Here is an 18,459-nt window from a genome sequence, read left to right on the forward strand (position 1 = left end):
CATTTTTACACTTGAACTGCACTGCCCCTTGCAGATTCAAGTTGGTAGGAAAAACCCTCCCAGCCTTTTGATGATATTATTGTGAATTTTGCAAAATGGGCTCCATCTCTTATTGAAGTATTTGGAGAAAAGAAGGGAAAGCAGAGGAGGAAAATTAGAACTTATTAGAGAGATCACTGAACTTAGTAAAGATCCTTGAAATTAGCTGCATAAGATGAATTCCTGAGCCTCAAGCTCTGCGTTGTGACTGCCCCTGAATTCCAACATTTTAGAAATAGAAAACAAAGCTAAACTAACAAACAGAAGAAAGATAGTAGAGGGTAGGACTTAATTATAAATGACTTCGATTGAGCTGCCCTTACTTGAATATAGTATTACAAAAAGTATCAATAAAATCTATTGAAAACTGTGAACCAAACATTTTAGTTTACTTGGTTAAGATGCTGCTTTAGAAAGTCTGTTCCCCAGTCAGGTTCATTTTGCTGAAAGGCAGCAGCCAAAATGCTGAGAGGCCAAGGTTTGCAGCAAAGAGAAAAGAGAGGGTTTATTCTCAAGGCAGCCAAGCAAGGAGGCAGGAGAACAAATCTCAAGTCCGCTTCCCTGGAGGCCAGAGGGATGGGGGGTATTTATGGACTAAGGAATAAAGCAGCAGGGCACTCTGAGGCGTGGAGGGCATGGGGAAAGGTGACTGGGGAAAGGTGTGATAATCTTCCTTCTGCCCAGGTGTAACTAACCAACAAGCCCCTACACGTTCAAAAGGTCATGGAGCTGACACGCAAACATGCCCAGTTGGAGGGTCGGTGGTCCTATTCAGTCTTAACCAGCTCAGCTCAAACTAGACACAGCTGACTCCAAGTTCCTAGAAAATAACTTGGGCAAACATCTTGTTTAGGCTCCGTGCCTCTTGGAGGACATGCAAGTCTTAAAATGACCTTGATTAGTGAAGGCAGGTAAAATGGATTTGACTAATTACAGTTTCAAGGTCTCATCTAGGTAATATGCTCTCCATTCCCCCACTTGGGGGAAATAAAATGTATAAACACATACATACATATACATACATACATATTCATATGCATATTAATGTATATACATTATAATGTATATACATATATGTATATATGTATTAATACATATATACATATATGTATATATGTATACACATACATATATATTTAAACTTTAAAACATTCTTTTTACATTCAGACGCTATCCTAATACAAAGCAAATTGGTTGGTTATTTTCAGCTATGTAGAAAGTGACAGACTGACAACGAGAAAAAAAAGACAAATCCAAAATGGCTAAATCAATTTTGTTCTGAGCTTTCAATGGACATCGAGTGGCTCTAAGTCTTTAAAAGGCACGACAAGACTGGTGATGACCATGTGGACCTTGGCAGTCTCCCTCTGTGCCCTCTGGGTTTTCAGCAACTCTTCAGGGATTGCTTTTTCCTTTTTCCCCATCCTACCCCATTACCTTCTATTTCAAGCTTAAAAGATCAAGCCTGTTTTCTTAGATTTCAAATTTTGTCTGCCTGGGATTCATTTCTTGGCCGTTGTACTCGAGAATTCCATTTCAAAACTTCCTCAGTGTTTTTCCTTCTCTTCACTGACCTTTAAAGAATAATTATGAACTCAACATTCCCTGAGGGTCTCAGGCTATACTGTGGTTTACTCTTTTTTCACAAGGATGTGCAGAAAGTGTACTCTTGACAAGAGACTTCACACTCACTTCTGAATGCCTTTTTCTGGGGCTTCCTTTGAGAGTGTTTCTCTCAAAAGAACACTCAGCAGTGTCAATTCAAGAATACATGAGAGAAATTGACTCTTTGCTCAAGCACATATGAGCCTCTGGAACATCCCTAGACTAGATTAGAGTAAAACAACTAGTAAAGGATTGTTTTATTACTTGGTATATTTTTCATATTTTCTACTATATTCATAGAAATGGAAATGAAGCTTAAATTAAGAAAATCAATCACAAACTACCATGAAGAAAAATAAAGTCTATTTTTTTTTAACTTTTTGTGATTTTAAACCCAGCCTTCCAGAGTAAAGGTGAATTTTCAATTCTATATTGTAGCAAGTTAAAAGATTAATTTGATTTTCTGTGGTAACAGGACAAGAAAAGGCACATATAACTAAAATCGCTCCTCCAGGCCACACTTTTTTCAAATAACAGAAAAGTAGCAATACAGTCAGTAGACTAGAATCCGTTTCCCTCCTCTCACTCATCCATTTGTGGGAAAGCTCCGAAAAGATGAAGAAATAAAAATCAGGCAGATGAGAAAAAGAAAAAAAAAAGGAGGGGAAACTAAAAGGAGGCCAGGTGATCTATGAACATATTATCTATGGTTCCTGAATAGCTGTGTTGTACGTGGATGTGCATAAAGTGTGCGGGGGAAAACAGAGGGCGTGTGTTCTTTTAACACAGCACAGACTGTGTGACGAGAGGTGCCATTAACAGGAATTATCGTTAATAACTAGGAAGCTGTTATTTACTAGGGAGACAGTAAAATGTGGGACGAGTGACACTCCAGACTCTGAGGGGAAAGTGGGTTCTATTGTACTATAAAGCTCCAATTCCCACAACGTAACCTCCAGCCTTACCCCCTCCCCTACTTGCTTCCTTTCACCAGCTTCGTTCTAAATTCTTTGATACCAAACGCTGCATGTCTAGTTGTAAACCCGTTCAGCTGTGTTTCTCCCCCCCCCACCCCCCATGCTGACATTAGCCTGTTTTCTCCCAGTTCTGAGTTTCACTTACATTTTCTATTGCATAAAAGATGAGAAAATGATCCACCTGTGGGTTACGTGGAACGAGGCAGATTAGAAATGAATGAACCAGAAACATTTCAAAATAAAATAATAGTAAAGGCTGTACTTTTAACACACATCCAGAAACTCTGAATGTATCATACAACTGAGGAACCACAACAACAGATCAAAAATATGCCCAGAAATCAGAATATTCTGGTGGACTTTATAGATGATTTGATACAATTGTTCTCAGCCTTTCGGGTCTAAGATCCCTTGGGGAACCTCAGGAAAGACAGGGAAATTCTATTTTAAAGAAAGTGTAAGCACAACAGATGCAATGATGTACATACAATTTTAGCAGATTAATGGAGGCCTTGAAGCTCATTCAAGGTTCCCAGGATAAGGGCTTCTGAACTCTTCTAACCCCTTCATTCACATGTGAATGACAAAGGTGTAGTCAAGTCCAACACCAGAGCAAGGTTGTAGCATAAGCAGGCTCCAGATTCCCAGTTCAAGTACCTCCATGTGCCATGAGTCTCTCTATAGAGATCTGAGGTCAGGGGATACTGATAATTCCTCTGGTGGTTGTACTGATAGAATAGTGTCCTCCAAAATTCATGTCTACTTGGATTTCAGAATGTGATCTTGTTTGGAATAAGCATCTCTTCAGCTGTAATTAGTTAAATTAAGATGAAGTCATGATGGCTTAAGGAGGGGTCTAAATCTGAACGACAGGTCCTTAAAAGAAAGCCATGTGAAAACAGAGACACACAGGAAAGAAGGCCATGTGATGACAGTCACTGGGAACTGGCATGCCATTTAAGGACTGTAGTGAGGCAGAGATACACCAAGGAATGTCTTGTCTTGCTGGCAACCACCAGATGCTAGGACAGAGCCGTAGAATAGATTCTCCCCTAGAACTTCCAGAAGGACTCAGTGCTGCTGACACCTTGATTTCAGACTTATAGTCGCCAGAACTATAAGAGAATACATTTCTGTTATTTTAAGAAACCAGTTTGTGATAATTTGTTAGGGCAGCCCTAGGAAACCAATACAGTAGCTTACTGCTATTTGTTTATACCTTTATTAACATTATTTTTAAAAGCCTTCATATTTTGTTCCTGTTACTGACCCACTGAGCCTCTCTCCATTCTCTTTTCAGACTAGCTGACCTGGATTCTGATGCTGGACATACCAATGCCCTTCCATATCCTTCTAAGTTTTCTTCATGAGCAGTGATGAGTTATGCTGAGAAAAATTCTTGGATCTACATTTATATAACATTGCTCTTGTTGCTTTTCAAAAGTGGACCATGTTTTCCCATGCTGGGATAGCTGCTGTTGACCTTGCAATAGGGTAATAAAAAATCCAATGAGGATTTAAAAGGAAGTTCCATTTAAAGTATGTAGTATAATGGAAGTTTGCTTCACGCAAACAATGAAGAAACCTTAGAAGATAATGTTGTTGACTTCCCGTACTCTAAAGTACTCTTTGACTTAGGAAGATAACTCAGACTTTACCAAGGATAAGCTGTCTGGAAATAACTGCCCACAAAGACCTCTAGAATAAGTGAACTGGCTTAAATCAAACCTTTCCCAATCCCATTTATTAAACACATTTACCCGCCATTATAGACTGCTCCTGTTGCTAGAACCCTAGATTGATCCACACATGGAGATACTGTTTTTATGCTGCTGTCAGAGTATTTTCAGAAATCCAGCCACACTTAGGAAAAAAAGAGTTCACTGCTCTTTCTACCCCCAACTCATTGCCCTCAGCAGACTGTGTACTTAAAGAGAAGAGCTACTTTAGTCTTGAGAAATTTCCAGTGCCAGGTTATTGTAAGAAGCAGGCTGAGTGTGTGGTCTGAAATAGTATTTCCAGTTCTGCCTATTTTCATTTCCAAGAACCGCTTGGAAATAAATACCCTTGATTTGGTTAGGAAGGGGTGACTCTCCAATGTTTTGGGTATCGTGCCTTAATTTTAGGCTGTACATTGAACTAGCTTCTATTTTTGGACTCCCTTCTGATTTCCTGATATGTTTGCTACAAATTGAATAGATCATTCTGAGCCTCTGTTTCGTCACTAGCAAAATGGGAAAGAATAACACACTGATGAAGTGTGAGGGTGAGTTGAACATGAACACCCATTGGATTTTTTTTTATAAGCGTCTTGCAAGTTGATAGCAAAAAAAAAAAAAAAAAAAAAGACTCAGCCCTTTAAAAGGCATCTGATCTCCTTAAGGGGGTACTGGTGAGTATTAGGAAGAGACTATATAAAATAGTTGGACTTGTCGGTGTTCAAGTATAAATATGGACTTAGGAAACGAAGACAGGAACCTGTGGAGCTGCACTGAAAGCTCAGCTGTGCACTGCTTAATCATATAGGAAACATAGCAAGGAAATGCTGTATGACCCAGAATAGCTTAACACATTGATGCCAGCTGGATAGGGGTGCGGGACAGTGAAACCAGCAGAACTGAATAGAAGGTGGCCTTTTATGGGAAAAATATAAGAGGAAGAATAAGTCTAGGAATTAAAAATGTGGAGCAGAGGAAAGCTGTGAAAGGAATCATAGATAATCAGACCAAGAAGTCAGGATTGCTTGGTAGCAGGCAGTGTTCTGAATGTGCCATGGTGACAAATAATCCCAAAGATGGATGTGTCATAGGCTGGAGAGGGGAGACAGTGAGAAGACAGGATTTCTTTATGGTAGACCTTGGTTTAAATCCCAAGTCTGTGGCTTATTAACTCTGCAATATTTACTCTTCTGAGCCTTGTCTATAAAATGTGGATAATAACTGTCTTTTAGGGCTGCTGTGAATAGCTTAGGTGACACATGCATCTAGGTGCCCAAGAAGAATGCATTAAGTAAGAGCTGTTAATCCACCTAATAAGGAAATAAAAAGAGGGACAACTAAGAGGAAAAGTTTGCTATTTTTTACCTTCAACCCTCTCCTCCAAGGGGCAAAATGATAGGGGAGGGGGTCTCAGTCTGATTGCAGGCACCTAGGTCACATGGACCTATGAGAATTCCTTACTAGTTTCTAGACGTAGCCTGCAAAAGCTTCATAAATAGAGCTGTGTTGTTCAAGACTGTAGCCACTAGCCACATGTGGTTATTTAAATTGGGATTAACTAAAAATAAAAACATATTTCTTTGGTTTTACTAGCTACATTTCAAGTTATCAATAGTGACATGTGGCTATGTATTAAAATATATGCAGATATACGTGTGTGTGTATTTCCATCATCACAGAAAGTTCTATTGTTTGCACATACTTGATACAGTGGATGATGTGGGCAAAAAGGTGTAACCATAGGAGCAGTCAAAGTCATGGAGAGAAGGAGGGAGAGAAGCTGTAATAGGAAGATAAAGCTTCTGCTGCGAGAAGCCCCACTCTTTTTAAACCCTGTCCGGGTTAAAGGCAGGGAAGCAGGGAAATTAAGATCAATAAGGTGAGTAAACCTTAAGCTGTGATGCCCAAGGCCTAGGATGAAAGGATCTCAGCTACCTTTGAAATCCATCCTAGGAATGGTACTTTGTTCTCTGATACCAAACAGATAACCTATTCCATGGTGACCTATATGGAGAACTGTTTACCTAGAGTGACTAACGTGGTGTCACCGAGAACTACAGAAGAGTAAAACAGATGTAATCATGGCAAATAGACCTTCTTAAACGGATCGTACAATTCAAGGAAGGATAGAAACCAAAAGAACACTGGGGTCAAGAGTGAGGTTTTTCTACGAATCTTAAGTGCGTAAATCAAAGTCCTGAGAGAACAAGAAGAATTCGCTGTAGTGAGTTTCCCTAGTACCTAACATGCTGTGAATAAATCTATGAGTAGATGGATGAATGGAAAAAAAAAAATCCCAGAAACTTGAAGATGGAACAACCGCAGTAGCATTGCCACACCTGAAAGAGAAATTAAATGTGCTGTGTGTTTGTGGGGTTAGCACTTGTGGTCTGAGGCTGACAGCAACCAGGGTCACAGCTAACATTTGTGAGCACTGACCACATACCAGGCGCTGGGCTAGGACCTTGAAAGTACCCTGTCATATTCAGTCCCCATAATCCAGGTGTTATTATCCCCATTTTATAGATTAGAAAACTGAGTCTTAGAAAAGTCTAGCCCTCTGTTAAATTTAAATATAAATGGCCAAATTAAGGTTCTTAGTATTCTCTTTGTAACGGGCAGATGTCCAGGTAAGATAAAGATCAATAATGGACCAAGAGTAAAAGGAGGAAGGGAAGGGAAGCAATTTTTAAAATACTGTGTATTCATTCTATCCTCTCTGCTTTACCTTTTATGCAAAAAACTACAACTAAAAATATACAAATGAAAGATGAAAATGAAGAGAACATGGGCCCTTATTTTCGATGTTTGGGCCGAGCCCCTTGGAGCTGATCTGATAGTTCAAATCAGTTCCAAGGGTCTTCCAGTCAGATAAGCTGAAAGTAGGAATGTGCCAGATGGGATCCTGAAGTAGAGGTGGTCCCGGAGGCTGTTCCTTTCTGCGGTGATTTATTTGATGATTTTATTCCTTCATGAATGATGTCTTGACAGATGGTTTTTACTGAGTATTGCAGAGGATTATTTTCTCAAAAAGCACAATCTCAGTCCCCAATCTATACTTAACATTTTGTCAAACTACCATCTTCCATGGTTTACAGAATTGAACATATACAGATGAATCCATATGTTCTGACTCATAAAATAACTTTCTACTTTGATAATTTTCACATACATGCTTATAAACAATATATTTTTTTTAACATCTTTATTGGAGTATAATTGCTTTACAATGGTGTGTTAGTTTCTGCTTTATAACAAAGTGAATCAGTTATACATATACATATGTTCCCATATCTCTTCCCTCTTGCATCTCCCTCCCTCCCACCCTCCCTATCCCACCCCTCTAGGTGGTCACAAAGCACCGAGCTGATCTCCCTGTGCTATGCGGTTGCTTCCCACTGGCTATCTATTTTACGTTCGGTAGTGTATAGAAGTCCATGCCACTCTCTCACTTTGTCACATCTTACCCTTCCCCCTCCCCATATCCTCAAGTCCATTCTCTAGTAGGTCTGTGTCTTTATTCCCATCTTGCCACTAGGCTCTTCATGACTTTTTTTTTTTTTCCTTAGATTCCATATATATGTGAATGGATAAAGAAGATGTGGCACATATATACAATGGAATATTACTCAGCCATAAAAAGAAATGAAATTGAGTTATTTGTAGTGAGGTGGATGGAGTTAGAGTCTGTCATACAGAGTGAAGTAAGTCAGAAAGAGAAAAACAAATACAGTATGCTAACACATATAAACAATATTCTGATAGCACTCCTGAAACACTGCGTTTTTGACAAAGTTTTGTAGCTGGAAAAATAGGGAGAGGGTTGAGAACATATGAAAGATTTCATCCTAAGCCCCTTATACAGGGACTTATGTGGAGCCAGGAAAAGGCTGTGAATGGTCCTGGGGATCGTAGAGGTCAAGGTTGGAGAATGAGTAAGTGTTGGAGACGAGAGCCAAGGCTGGCCTGATGTGGAACCCATTCTCTTACTCACTTCCTTAGGTCCCTGACATGTGTGGAGAAGAAAGCATTAACTAAAAAGGCCCACGTAAGAAAGAATGCCTAAACAAATGGAAACTCCTTAAAGGGAAACTTTATACAAAAAGGTTTCATGACAATTAAGTCACAATAGTTTCACAGAACAGAAATAAGAAAATCCCCAGCAACCACCAATGATGGTGACTGTACCAGAGCAATGCGCCATTAATAAGAACTTGAAGAAACCTGAAAGTCCTTGGATCCAATAAGACACCTTCAGAGTTTCGGTCTTCGTACCTGTTCAGATATAAGGAGAAAAGGAAAGGGAAGGCAATGAAGCATGCAAGAAGGGAAAATATGGTTGGGTAGTCGTGCAAAGTTCTTGAAAGGGGTGTTGATAAAAACCTAGAGCTGAATTCCAATGGGGAACAGAAATGGATCTTGTGCAACCTGTGGTTCCCTACAATCCCTCTGTCTGAACATGCAGCTCTAAGACTAAGAGGATGCTGTCTCCGATGACGTCCCCAGCCTCTGTCTTAGCTCACTTACCTTGCGGAGCAATTCTTGCCTGGGCTTCCCACTTTTGGCTAGAGAACGTAATAACAATAGCAACTATTTACAGTTAAATCACTGTAGGCCAGACACTATGCTAAGGAACTTTACTTGTATGGTCTCATTTAATCATCACAACAACCCTCTGAAATGGATGACCTAACTGTCCACATTTAACAGTCCAGGAGACTGAAGTTCAGAGAGGGTAAGTAACTTGCCCAAGTTCACACAGCTGGTGGGAAACCTAGGACTTGAATCCAGCCCCCTGCACGATCCTGTAATGCCTGGAAAGAAGTATTTTGTTGCAGAGATGAAAAGGAATGACATATAAACAGCTCCTCTGAGACTCTTTTACCCAGTGTCCTCTTGCCGTGGTCATCCTTCCATGTTGATAGACAACATCATCCATGACTCCCACCGTGTCTCCTTCAGTCAGCTGTTCACAGGTTGCATTTAGAAGCTTCCAGATGAAGCCTGCCTCTGTTCGTAGTAATGATTTAAGTTGAAACAAGTATGTCCAGAATCTCCTGTGAAAATCAGCCCTTGGGCATTCTCCTTACCAGTGTCCTCAGTTTTTATTTTTTTAATTTGGGGACCTAACAGCATAAGGACACAGTTCTCAGGATTGGAAATATTCCTCATAGGAGTTCCTTCTGTTGGCGGATGTCCCCGTAAAACTAGGAGCTGAGCAGGGCTGTGCTCTAGCTCCTGGGTGTCTGTACCATGCTGCTGGGGCAGAGGGGTAGTTTGCTGCCACATTTTGTCTCTTGAAAGGACGGGCGAATGGAGAATTTGGGGAGATCACCGGGAACTCCATGAGGACAGAAACCCTTTGGTGCTCCCAGCACAGAGGAAGCGCTGTTGGTGGCGCCACACTTAGGATGACAGGCCCTGCCCTGGACGCCGAGAGCTCCAACACCGTCCTCGCCCTCGAGAGGCTCACGGCCTGATGGGGAATCGTGCTGAGTCCGCACTGCACGAGGGCATATGTGAGCGCCTGGCTCAGGGAAGGCTTCTTAGAAAGTTCCATCCACATTGAGGCCTACGGAATGAGTAAAAGGTACCCAGGGATTATAGGAAAGCACCCTTGAGGACAGCGCTTCTCAAAATTGCAAGCACTTGGGAGATTTCGAAAACAAATAGTGATGCCTGAGGCCCATGCTTGGAGATTCTGATGTAACGGGCCTGAGTGTGGGCTGAGCCCTGGGACTTTAAAAGTGCCCCCATGTGACATCGACATGCAGCCAGAGCTGAGCATCTGGCCTGGTGGCTTTCAACACTGGCTGTACTTTAAAGTCACCTGAGAAGATTTCCGAGTCCATCCCCAGAGATTTCCAAGCAGTTTGTCTGGGACATGGTATCTCAAAAGACTCTCCAGGGCTGAGAATCACTGCAGCAGGTATTAGTAGCAGCACATACAAGGGCCAGAAACAGAACACACGGCCGGTTCTGTGGTTGGGCTGTAAGGAGGCGAAGTAGGCTCTACAGGATGGGGAGGGCCTAGACTAGGAAGACACCTGTTAGCCAAGTGATGACATTTGACCTTTGGGGGCTGATGGGTAGTGAGTGAGAGGTTTAAGAAAGTGACATTATAAAATTTGCTTTCAAAAGACTAGATGCAAGATGGAAGGCAAGGAGTGCATTTGCTTGGAAGTAATCCACAGGCAGAATGGTGGAGGCGTGGGATGTTGGATACAAGACCCAGATATTTTTGTCTCAAATCTCTTTACTTCCAGAGAGAGATGGAAAATCAACTTTTCTTTTCTGTTCTTACTCAAGTGCTGTACAGAAAAGAAAAGCATCATTCATCAGAATCTACAGAATTGCTACTTGGGGAAGGAGGAGAGAGGGTAAGAAAGAGGCTGTCTGGAAAGTTCCTGAAGATGGGGAGCCCACGGTTCTTCAGAACAGTCCAGTGACCTCTGTGGAGAAATGGACAATCGGACTTCACTCTTCAGACAAGGCAGGGCAAAGGCTGCAATTTAGTTGCAGGAACTAAATTCAAGAATTGTATTAATCATTCCCCTGGTATGTGCTGAGCCCTAATGAATATCCTGGTCCACTTTGGTATTTACTCTTATAACCTTGGCTCCTGGTGTTTTTCCTTGGGATTATCTAGGAAAGGAAGAGGCTATGGGGAGAGGATGCCCGTGGTCCTTTATCTTTCTCAGGTGACTGTACCTGCTGGGAAAATGGCCCCAAGCCTGGCATGATTCAGAGTTCTGAGAAAGGACTAGGCGACCGCTCATGGGAAAATGATGACTTATCATCACTCGGCAAACATGTCACAAGAATAGAGGCTGAGGAACACTTGTACACATCCTGAACGCATCCTTCATGCCGGTGCTCCCCTCTGGGTAAGCCTGCTGAAATCAGCATAAACCAGCACGAGATGCATTTTGAGTTCTCTCCCTCCCTCAAGTTACAGATGAGAAATGTCACAGCAGCTTGGCACTGACAGTGACTGATGCCACTGAAATGTGCCTTGGGGCTCTTTTAAAGCCCACTTCCTATGATATTAATATTGAGTAATTAAATATCAAACTATTTCAATAACTTGCTTCTTAAAATTGGGAAATTTTCATCAGTGTAAAGATGATTCTGCAGATAAAAGAATCCTTGTGGCTTTCAGATGTAGGATTCACTGTGGCCTAAGGGAGGTCAATAGAAAATCAAGAAGGGCCCTCAGGATATAACTTTAAATAGAGTACAATCTATAAAAATATCAACTCACTAGGTTTTACACCTGAAACTAATATTGTAAATCAACTATATGCAATTAAAATAATAATTTTTAAAAATATTTCAACAAATTGTTTCTGTCCTCATAGGCTTAACTGTCTGTGTGTACTAATACAACTGTACATAATTTAGCATGTTCTTCAAAATAAAAATAAAATAGTCTTATATAATGGGAAAAAAAGAGAAGGACCCTCTGGGTTCAGGGCATCAGAAATCTAGTCTACATTTTCCAGATGGGGTAAGACTCACTAGCTCTTTACATTAAACTGTCAGCATGGCTCTTAAGTTTTTACACTTCCCTTAAACTCCTTCTATTAGGTCAAAACACAGGGAGGAGTGGCTTGCCCTTTTAGTTTCTCTCTTAAAAATAATTGACACCATTTATTGAGCTTCTATTTGCCGTGTGCTTTGAAAACATTACTTCAATGAATCTTTCCAACAGTTCTGCAGAGTGGCAGCATTATTTCCAGTCTTTTTTGTTGAGAGTGAGGCTTGGAGAGCTTGAGTGCCTTCCCCAGTGGAGCGTCCCAATTAGTTGCAAAGCTGGGTTGGGAATCCACGTCTACCTGGCTTTCCTCTTTTATCTATTATTCTCCTATAGCACCTCAGTAATTCTTATCTCCAGGAAACCACGTCCCTGGAAGCCAAGGCCAGAATATGATGTAAGTCATACTGTACAGTTCACAGATTCAACCCCTTCCCCAGGACTCAGCTTTATGGGAAGAAGTCTCCCCCATTCAGTCATCTCTGTTTTGATTTGTTGGCTATTTAATGACCAACTCTTTTGACCCAAGCACTGGGAGAGGGTGATGAATACATTAGGGTCCCAGCTCTCATGGAGTGTGGTGTCTCATGGGGTAAAAAAGACAATAAAGGAATAAATATTTGCAATACATCCAGAGCGATAAGTGCTGTGAATACAATAGAGGAAGCGGGAATGGTAGAAAGTGATTTGGGTTGGGGGAGGTAAGCCGGGTGGTCAGAGAAGGCTTCTCTAATGAGTGATATTTGAGGTGGGAAGAGAATGATGAGAAGGAACCAGTCATGCAAAGATCTGGGGAAAGAGCATTCCAAGCACAAGGAACAGCCTGCACAAAGGCGGGGAGGCTGGAAAGAGCCTATGACCTCACACTCTCCCCTCAGAGAGACAGACATTTCTTGAGTACTTAATATAAAGCAGTCATTGTGTTACTGCACAATGATATAGGCATGCATAATTCTAACCATTTCCTATGTGAAATCTGCTAAGTTTATCATACTAATAACTATGACATATGAAGGAGGTGGATTCTAGGAAGAAAGTAGATAATTTGTGGCTAGCATTTCTGAGTGATGTCTACGTTACTGTCACCGTTATGTCCCTTTCTATACATTATCTCATTAAGCCTCATTTAATAGTAGTGACCTTTTTTTTTTTATTTTAGAAACGAAGAAATAAGTCTTAGAGAGGTGGTATCAATTTAGTAGGGCTGCCATAACAAAGTCCACAGACTGTGTAGCTGAAGCAACAGAAATGTATTTTCTCACAGTTCTGGAGGCTAGAAGTCTGAGATCAAAGTATTGGCAGAGTTAGTTTCTTCTGAGAACTCTCTTGGGCTTTTAGATGGGCCCTCTTCTGGTTGTATCTTCACACTGTCTTCCCTCCGTACGTGTCTGTGTCCAAATTTCCTCTTCTCATTAGGACACTGCTTACATTGGATTAGGGCTACCCTAACGACCTCATTTTAACTTAGTTACTCTTTAAAGACCCTGTGTCCAAATATAGTCACATTCTGAGGTACTGGGTGTAAGGACTTCACCATATGAATTTGGGGGTTGGGAGGACATAATTCAGCTCATAGCAGAGGTAAAAATGAGTCTCTCAAGATCAAATAGAGAGTAAGAGATGCATCCAGATGCGAAGGATGCCTCCTTCCCACTTTGTGAGCTTTAGGATGACTCTATGTGGTAGCGCTTGTCCTGCTTCCCTGGCTGGTGTCGGTCTTGAACACCTGCCGTGCGCTCTGAGCGCACGCGGCCAGCAGGGTTCCCCAGCTCCCTCTCCGGATGAAGCTGCTGTGTCATGGAGGAGAGAGATCACAAACAGGTAACCAAACACACAGCAAGGTAATTACAAAAATATATCAAGTACCATAAAGGAAACAAACAGGGCGATGTGATAAAACATGACTGGGTGGGAGTGGGAATCTCCTTTCGAGAGGAGGGTCATTGACACACTCTCTAAGAAAGTAATCTTGACGCTGAGACCAGACAAGGGAAGGTGTCAGCCCCCTGGCAGGTTAGAGATGAGTGGTCCTGAGGCGGAGAGAAGACCTCCTTCCAGGTAGGTCACGTTCCCACGCTGCTTAGCATGGTGACGACAGGAAACTTGTCTTTGCAAAGCAGAGGGTGACGCATTGGAGTAGAAGAAGCTGGGAAGGGCTGGAGTGAAGAGTAGGAACCAGAAGGCCTGGGTTTCAATCTGCTTCGGCACCTACTGCTGTAGGATTTGGAAGGTCACTCTCTCCAGCTGAGCCTCGGTTCCTCCTATGCGAAGCAGGAGCAGCGATAACGGCACAGAGCACCTACCCTGCCTAGGCCCGGCGCTTATCGCTGTGCACAGGTGAGATCACTCCCACAACAGTGCTCCTGAGACTGAACAGCACCATGTGAACACACGCGGGGCCCCCGGGAGGCCTGCAGCCGCAGTTCTAACATGCACACCTATCTGTATATTTTCACCTCCAACTTTTACCTGAGTGCGGTCCCCGCTCAAAGCCTCCTGCTGCATGAAGTGATTAAACTCATCTGCCACAGTAGAACATACGAGAAAGTAAGTAGGCACCTCTCCCTCCATTCATTAAACACTTCGAGTGAAGTTAGTTATTTTCTGGTGATCGAAAGGCTCACAGATTGCGCCGTATTCCCTTTGAGAATTCGAACATGACCGGGCACACCCTGATCGACCAGCACGCGGTCTGGCCAGTTTTACTTACAGGAAGGTCCCCAGAGTCAGATGAGAGAAGTGTGAGTGGAGAACTTTCTGTGGGTGTCCACTTTTCATAGCTAAGACCCCCAAGGTACAGGGAAACAGTTCTCACCCCTTGACAAACTGGGCACTTTTCTGTAATGGGGAACTCCAGAACTGGGAGAAAATACATTTCTATTGTGTAAGCCACCCAGTCTGCGGACTTCGTTATGGCAGCCCCAGCAAAGTGATAACAACCTAAGACTTATTTCCACATTTCTAAAATAACATGATAATGGTCTACTATTAAATGAGGATTAACAAGATAATGTATAGAAAGGGACACAACACAGTGACAGTAACGTAGACATCACTCAGAAATATTAGCCACAAATTGTCTACTTTCTTCCTAGAATCCAGCTCCTTCATGTGTCACAGTTACCAGTATGAGAATCTTAGCATATTTCACATAGGAAATGGCTTAGAATTATGCACACCTATATCATTTTGAAGTAACACGACTGCCTTATATTAAGCATTCAAAAAATGTTTATTGTGTGAATAATGAATATATGAACTTATAAGCATCATTGATATACTGATCTCTATTCTCTTGGTAAGTAGTTCCTTAGCATATAAAGGCATCTATCTAAAGCAGAGGGAAAATCCCATTACAATAGACACAGCAAATCCACATCATCACCTTATATATACATCTAATTGTGAGCCAAACCATTCATCTATGAGAAGAAATTAATTTCTAATTCCTTTCTGGAGCAAGATTATACCATGAATCAAGCCTTGCTTTGTCTAAATCCTACTTCTTTCCCCCAGGAGAAAATCTCAACCTTTAGACGTTTCAAAGACAGCCCTTCACAAACAGACTACCTAAGAAGCAGGGCATTTCCCATCCCCCTACATCCAGGAAGAGGCTCCTGCTTTTCAAAGGTTTGCTCCGTCCAATGCCAGCAAACCACCTCCAGACACCCATGCCCTGCACTTCCTGTTGGTAATGTTCGTCGGAGTATCTGGTCAACATAGATGAGAGAAAACACACACACACACGCACACACACACTCGCTCACACACTCAAATACCTATTTGTCAGCCGAAGGAAACTTAAGGGTTGGAAACACCCCTTAATTTATGGTAAGCACAAATTGTTATTATTAGCTTATCTTTATCATCATTTGAGAATATTTCCATGGGGCAGTTTCTATCTACCTGGATACCCTACATTGCCTTATGCACATACCTCTAGATTTAGGAACTCTTTGCTAGTTCCCTGTCTAAACAAAGAAAATTTGAACTTCCTAAAACCACATTAATTAGAAGTACCTGCAAGAGAATGTGATCAGCTACAATCCATGTGCTCATAGAACCCCTCCCGACCCTTTTTTTTTTTCCCATAAGGAGAGGAAGAACTGGCTAGAAGGGAGGAAGTACTTTATTTTCTCTTGGCAATTGACAGCACGTAGGTTTACACAGTGTACCCAGCCAAGTTGCTATTTTCTTCTAGTAAATGCTGGAGTTAGATTCAAATGTACTGAAGGAATATAGGAACCATTTGATTATTTTTTTAATTCCTTATCACACATGATAGCTTTCACATATCATCCTGCAAAGATGTACATATATTCACTGGGCAAGTCATCGTCAATTCCGAAGACGCAAAAAGCTGGTTTCACTTATTTATTTTGTTTGGTTTGTTGTGTTAGCATCAGATTATTAAAGATACATGTTCTTATTTCCTTTGTTCGTATTTTATTAGAACACTAATGACTGTTATTACTATTATTACCACTCTTTATAATAACATCTTACCTTTAAATGCAGCCTTTCATCCTGAAATATCCCAAAGCTGTTTACAACCTAGTAAACAAATTAGACACGGGCCTCACCTCACTCTCCCCGAAAAGGTACCCACTTCCTGCAGTGAAACCCAGCAGCTCTATTAGTACATGCCTTGCCCAGCCTGGGATGGCATTAAAGACAGAAAGGGCAGGAGAAGCCATATTCAAGCCACCAAGCCACTGGCCAAGGCACTAACAGGCCCTAAGAGACAAGCAGAACAAAGGCCGTTTTTGAACTGTGGACCTTGATCAAAGGCCTACAGAGCTGAAGAGATGACCTGTCTTATCTTCTAGATGCAGGCCTAAAGGAGTTAGAGAGACAAGTCAGGAAATATGGTATTTCTGCTAATGTTAAAGGGAAAAAAGCTCCTGAAGTTTTATGAGAAAGTATCTTTAAGTTAGAGAGTTAACACTATCCAGGCGTTTAACCTTTGAGGTCATCTGAACTGAATCCAAATTCCTGTTTTTTCATGTTCCCTTTATTTTTCACCGTCTGTGGTGAGAATATTGAGATCTGCTTGAATCCCATCCAATTGTATGTGTTGTTTTTTTGTCCCCCAGACTGTTGATCTGACCACCATTAACCTTTTTGACTTTTAAATTCAACCACACTGCCTTCTTTCTGCAGGACCACACACAGAGAGCCTCCTGGACTTGGAAGAATTTTAGTGGAAGGCGTGGATATTAATCATCTCTTTCTCCGACATTTCTCTGCTCCTCTGAATTGGGAGAAAAGTGGACTTCTTTGTCACAGATGTATTTTTGAGAGTCTGGGTGGACCGCAGTAGTAATCCATAGCAATCCATCTATGAATATTCTCACTTCTTCCAAGCAAGGCCCCACAGCCTTGGCCCAGCCTGTATCCTACCATCACACGTGATAGACCCAGAGAGGACCAAATCCCCTAGATTCCAAATGATGCTAACCGCGCCCATTCCCTCCATATCCAGCTCCTCCTTCTGTTCAACCCTTTGTCATGGAACACCTTCTCTAGGGGAGAGGACCTCAGCTAGATTTCAGTTTTCATATCAAGTCTGGGGAAAATGTTTCTGGACTGCGTTGATAGTGTAGCTTAATTGGAATACCATGGATTATGGACCTGAGCTTTACAAAATAAAGCAAGCATCACTCCTTCGAAATCTGATTTATCCTTCCCGTCATCTTTGATAATGACTCCCAATGAAGTCTTCAACCCATTTTGGTATGCTACTAAATGCGTTATAAAACTAGAAAAACACTGGCATCAGAATTTGTTCCTTAGGATTTTTATTTTTGAGTTGGGGAGGGAGAGTCCAAGGGAAAGCCAATTTAGAGCTGATGAATACACTTCGCACTTAGCTATTTCTAGGGAACCTGGAAAGTTCCAGGTAACCTGATTTTTCTACATGCAAATTAAAAATTAGCTGTCATAAAGAAGAGGTGACTATATCAGGCACCAAAATTCAAATTCCTTTTTACATCATTTAATCATGGTATTATCCTGTGTAATATGCAGAATAGTTTAAAGGATTATGTCTGCACAGAAGTCTATGGAAAACTCATTATGAATTTTGAGGGTGACAGTATTAGTGCAGTTAAATATAACTTCAACTGACTTGATTATAGATTGCCATGGACTATGTTACTGAAACTTTAGAGCTATCCGAGTGTCTTTAGAATCTAAAATCTTTAGGGTTAGAATACCAGAGAATTTCTACTTACGAGTTAGATTTGATGATGTGGAAAGATTTGTGTCTGCATTTGTAATTCTATTTTGCCTGGGAAAAGGAAGGCAATGAAACATTTAAAAATGATTTGCTAATTCTAAGTCCCCCAACCTCCCCTCAGATTATTGAGCCCATAGATTGGCATCACTGGACTTTCCACATTCAGAACTCTGGCAGACTAGAAAAAAGCTAGAGGCATCATCCCTTTGTACCTGACATCGAAGTATGGCTTTGATTGGCTGAACGACCCTAGAATCTTCTCTTGGAAATGGAAAATATTCCAACATTTCTGTTCTTACCCAGGTGTTGGAGTGAATATGTGGAGTTGTCGGCCTATGAGAG

General features: G+C 41.5%; 1 long non-coding RNA gene across 1 annotated transcript in view; it reads right to left on the bottom strand.

Annotated features, from left to right (window-relative positions):
- LOC309658332 overlaps window positions 1-18,459 on the bottom strand; it is a 45,128-nt gene that overhangs the window by 13,080 nt on the left and 13,589 nt on the right. Inside the window, exon 2 of the long non-coding RNA XR_014262196.1 lies at window positions 1-18,450. This exon is cut by the window's left edge and continues 13,080 nt beyond it. This is a non-coding gene — a long non-coding RNA (uncharacterized lncRNA). The remainder of the gene's footprint in view (window positions 18,451-18,459) is intronic.

Source organism: Balaenoptera physalus (assembly GCF_965194825.1).
Source record: "Balaenoptera physalus genome assembly, chromosome: 3".
Taxonomy (NCBI): domain Eukaryota; kingdom Metazoa; phylum Chordata; class Mammalia; order Artiodactyla; family Balaenopteridae; genus Balaenoptera; species Balaenoptera physalus.